Source organism: Choloepus didactylus, chromosome 4 (assembly GCF_015220235.1).
Source record: "Choloepus didactylus isolate mChoDid1 chromosome 4, mChoDid1.pri, whole genome shotgun sequence".
NCBI lineage: Eukaryota > Metazoa > Chordata > Mammalia > Pilosa > Megalonychidae > Choloepus > Choloepus didactylus.
The window spans coordinates 64,109,917-64,115,590 of record NC_051310.1 but is presented as its reverse complement, the minus strand read 5'-3'; positions in this window follow the sequence as shown (position 1 = coordinate 64,115,590).

Sequence of the window (5,674 nt, the reverse complement as noted above, 5' to 3'; positions counted from 1 at the left end):
ATGTTAAGAAAATGGCAGGCTTTTTTCTTACATGCTGATGGGTATGATTTTTAGTATTATAATGAGGTATAGATGACTTGTAGGTTAAAGTCTAAGGTACTGTACATGTCAGGCAGGCCCATTTTGGTTAGATCCAGCTTCCATTACCAAGGTAACTTTAGACTTGTGGTGGGTTAGTTCTTGCTGACCCAAGACCCTTCATTAATAAACACTAGGGGCTGTCTTTTGTGGTCATAAGACTTTGGAGTGAAAAAAAAAAAAACTGTACAAATGGGTGCAAGTGAAAGTTAGTCATGAGGTTTTTACAATCATAAGGGCACAAGATAAAGGCTATACAATCATTATCAGAGATCAAGGCAGCTGGATTACAATTCAGGTTTCAGGTATTTCCCTCTGTCTACTCTAATATACCAGAAAGTAAAAAGCAATATCTATGTAATGATTCAGTAATCATCATCAGTCCTTAAATTGTAACTTCTCAGTTACAATGTGTGGACCATGGTGGCTGCTAAAAGCCCTGAGTCAGGATCTGGGAACTGTTGGACCAGTAAAGTCTGGGAAGTGGGGGATCCAGAGACTAGTGAGTCTCCCTCATGGGGATGAGATGGAGAGGGAAGGGGGAGCAGCAGCAGGCCCTGGAAAGAACCAGCCTGGGAATTCCAAGGGCAGTGTCCAGGGACAGCCAGGTTGGAGAGAATGAGAAAGAGCAGACCACCTGTGGCAGCAGAATAGACAGGACCTGCCACCTGCCCTCTTTGGACACTAGGTTCTTGCTGCCTTTTGAAATGCAGTTTGGCATTTTCATTGAAAACTGTTGATGTCCATATTAATTTTGTTAATTCTCCACTGTAATTTCAGTTCTGCAGGTCTTCTGTAGAAATAGTTCAGTTGTGAACAGAGGTGTGTTTGAAAAGGCAGGCACCAGGATGCCACCTGTGTCCATGGGGGGGACCTGCTTCAACCACTTCTAGTCCTCCATTGTTGGAACATATGGTGGGACTGTATTTGTGGGCAAAGTCTTGTGTGCCATTGGCAGGCAGACTGGGGGTGGCACAGGCAATGGCCTGTCTCTGAGGTTAAAATGGGTGTATGTGCACATACTTGGATTTGTACAAACTGAGGAAAAATTCAGAAATCCTGAGAGTCCAACCAACCAGGGCTTAGCTCTGAAGGAGCCAAGTAAAGGGTCCATGGGGGAGAACACATGACTCCCCAGGTGGCAGAATAGCCTTCTGGGTTTAGATGAGTTCTGTGCTCAGGCATGGAGGCCAGCCTGCTGTGGTTACCACCTTGCAGCCTTTGGATGTTTCCATGACTCTCTGAGCTAGATGTCCTCACCTGCCAAGTGGGGGAAGCTCTAGGAGTCACCTCACATGCTCCTGTGAAGGAAACTGGGTTAAAGCTCCCATGCAGGACCTGTCCCTACCAGGATCCACAAGCAGCACTGCTAACTGGGGCAAGAGGCCTTTTTCAGTGGTTGGGCCAGGGCAAATTTACTTCTTCATGTTTTCCAGTATTTGTCAAGTAAAATTTTGTTTCCTTTTACAAAATCAAAATGCTTGTATGCAGTTGGTGACAGTAGTCTTGCAGCTTTAATTGTTTCTTTACTGAAATGGAAATGGAATCTGCCAACCCTAGCCAGGGTGCTTCCTAAGTACATGGGAAGTCATGTGACTTCTGTGGCAGATGCCAGGAAGATCCTGGTGAAGCAGACAGCAGCCCCCATCAAGCTGAGAGCCCAGAGCAGGAGTCAGAGAGAAACCCAATTGCAAACTGTAGGATGAGGGTGGAGGACAAGAAGTGCAAATAGTGTCCAGGTGGAGCTGTATGGTTAGGGCACCAGGGTCAGCATGGCCAACAGGGGCAGAGGAGAGGTTCAGAGACAGAGGCAAGCTGTGGAAGGTGGCCCCAGTCACCTGTGTTGTGCTCATGTAGAGTTCCTAGAGGACTACATTCTTTAGAGCATTGGGAGAAAATTCTCCAGGGCATCTGTCACCCCTCACCCTTACCTTTTCTCAGGTGGATCCCAGTGACTCTAAGGCAACATGTGGAAATGGTCTGAGGATGGGGAGGGTGTGGCTGGTGCCATGTGCATGGTGTGGTGATCTGGCTGGTGATGCTGAGACTGTTCCCCATGTTGGCAGCATGGGACCCTGGCCTGAGATGTGTTGCAGAGCTACCTGGCACTGCTGTGGGAGAGCAGAGATACCTGCCCACCAGCCCTGGAGCTAGTGGCACTTGTAGGAAGGTTGTGCTGGGACCTGCAGGGTGACCTGGTCAAGGTGGAGCCTTGGTGGAGGCTCTGCTGGAGAGCTGAACCTGCCTGCACCTGGGGGGCAGTGGACATTTTGCCAGTGTTCACATGCATGCTGGCCTGGAAGGAGCAGCCCCAGGCTGCTTGCAAGCTCCTAGAGGTAGACCTGGGCTGGATGGGGGAAGGCAGAGGGGGGAGCAGAGCTGCCCTCAGTGCAGGCCAAAGGGTCGGCAATGTGTCTAGGTAGCTCATCCCAGGTCCCAAGGCCCTGTCTTCACTTGGCAGCAAACTTGACTTGTGCTGGTGTGATGCTATTGATGGTCTCTGTTTACCCACTTAGATGTTTTGTGACATAAGTAAGTGTGGGGTTTACTGAGGGCTGCTGGCCCAGGTGATGCTGAAGTAGTGCAGGTTATATGGTGTATGCCTGTATACCTTCCTCAAATCTGTTTTAAAACACTTCTTATTGTGAAATATATATACAAGAAAAGTGATAAATTTCAAAATATAGTTTAACAGGTAGTTATAGAGCAAATTTCAAAGTATAGTATGGGTTACAGTTCCACAATTCAGATATTTCCTTCTGGCTGTTCTAATACACTAGAAACTAAAAAAGAAATATCTGTATAATGATTCAGTAGTCATTTAGTAAGCCCATCTCCCCTCACATCAACACCAGCAGACTAGAGTAAAAGCTGCTTTGGCTGTGAGAACAGCAGAAGGGAGAACAAGAAAAATAGACTACTATTGAGAACCAAGGCATATGTGTTCTGTGCAGATTTGCACTGTGGATATGAGGAGGATGGTGAGCTAGTTTGGGGGACAGACTGCAGGAGGCTGGAATGATTCCCTAATGCTTTTCATGACCTTTTTATTCCCTCCACTAGTTTTTAGGTGGAACCTGTGACTTGTAGCCCATAGAATATGGCAAAGGTGAAGTAATTTTGCAGATGAAATTAAGGTCCCAGATCAGTAATTTGCTTTACTCAAAAGTGAGATTGCACTGGGTTAACCAGAGTTAATCAGGTAAAAGCCCTTCAGAGAGGAACTGGTACCTTCCTGAAGGCAGAAACAATTGAAATCCTCTTTCCAGGAGGGTACCTTCATTCTAAACTCAAAATAATTTTTTAGAGGTCAGTAATCAGCATACTCTGAAGGATAAGAAGGCATACAAAGAAAGATATGCATTTTAAAAGGTTTTGATATCCTTATTTGAAAATTGAGTCTCAAAATTTTGAAGTTTTTAAATGTTTTAACCAGGAAGCCTCCTCTTACTTATAATTTAGTTGTGAAATATTGAATTTTATTGAGGAAAATAATGTTAAGATGAAACAAAATATATTCTTATCCATTTAAAAATATTTATTTGAGGTACATTATGCTCTTTTAAAAGCATCTTTGAAGTGCTTATTAGAAACATTGCTTAGAAACATTCATAAATTCAATGTATTGAGAACATAAAAATAGCATACTTTCTATCAAAGAAAAGAAAAGATAAATTAAAAACCTGATGCAATTCAAGCTTCATATGTAAAAGGGATTTTGAAAAGACATCTCTTGAGGATCATGGCAGATGATATCCATAATTTCCTGCTTTGCTCTCATTTCCTTGCTGGGAATGGGGCCCTACACCTTGGTTTAGTCCCTGGAATGCTGATGATCACTTTACAATTCTACTCTCCAACTTGAGAAGGCCTAGGCCCTGAACAACTCTTGAAGGCTTTAACTCTGATCTCCCTACTCTCCACTCTGAAATGACCATTTGACACATTGGATGCAAAAACTGATATTGCTGATTTAGTGATCTCAGAAAACATATTTCAGCAATTTTCCAGAATGCACATATTTTAATTAGTACTCAAAATATCAACAAACCATACTGTTAGAATGAAAACCACTTTAAAAATATTCCTTAGATGAAAAAAGTTAATTCACCGTGCAGTTAAAACTGTTTTAAGTAGCTTTCTTGTTGAAGCAGAAAGGACTTGGATTTATAATATCAAGTAATTCCAAAATATTTATAGAGAATTTGAATCTATGTTGGAAAATTAAGAAAAAATTAACTTTGTTCTTTTCTAAAAGTGCTCTTTTCTAACATACTTTGTTGGCTACAATATGATATAATTAAACTTTGAACTCCATATTTTAGAGATGTAGTCTTGAACATGCCCCAAACATTCAAATTTGTTATTGCTATCCTATTCTGTCTGATCATCTAGCATAGACACTATAATGAAAGTAAACATCATACAATGCAGTGATGACTATGGAGTATAAGCAAGATACTTATCTTTATTTTTTATCATTTCATGTATGCATAAGTTTCATCTTCCTGGGGATTTATCAATTCAGAAATATATCTGGATAGTTTAGTATATATAAAAATATATAGATATATATATATAAATGTATATGTACAAGTATATAGTTTAAGTATTTATAAATATACATATTATATTTATCTGTATATTTATGTCACCCCTCACCCTTACCTTTTCTCAGGTGGACCCCTGAGAAATGTGAATATATACACATTCATACACACATATAGAAAATCTAATTTAGTCTTGAATATGCAAACAATTTAATGGTATAATTTTATTAAATCCAAATAGGCCAGTCCAAAATACATGAAATTTTTTGAGTTCATGCAAATATCATAAACTCCCTCCAAGGAGGGGATAACTATCTTCATATATGTTTGGATGAGGTTTGCAAAGATGTGCATTTACAGAACTCTGATAATATCAAGGTTTTCTACTCAATTAGAATGTTTTGTCTTACCTCTTGGTTGTTCAATCAAAATTTACTCATTGTAGAATAATCAAATAGAAAAAAAGGACAGTTAACCAGAAAGAAGCAGCAGCATTAGCCTGTTGTCTTACCAGAAGTTTTGCTTACAAATTGTTTCTTGTAGATCTAACATCCATTTAGTTTATTGGTCTCACATTCACTATACTTTTCTTAATCTCTTCTGAATCTGAGGTTATGCATCATTCATAATGTACTACATATGCGTTTCTTTCTTCTCTTTCTCTCTTGATGTACATTGGAGTACATTGATTATTTAAAGAAATTAAATGGATCTACATCTTTGTTCTATTTAAAGAATTTTATTTTATGTAGATTTATCAAGTATATATCAGTTTTGTAAACAATATCCTAATGTCATGGTCTCATTATTTCCTTGCTATTGTTTTCTCAGTTTTTTCTTGTTATTTTACTATCTTTTCCTTTACATGTGCCACAACTCTCACTTAATCCAGTTCTTTTAATATTATATCCTCAATGCAATCTTTAAATATGTTTCCATGTGGGCATAAACTATGATTTTCCCCCTTGTTTTTATAATTTTTGATCTTTAAGTTAGATTCTGGGAAATAGGCTACTGATTTTGTAGTTTCTAAATGTCATTATAAA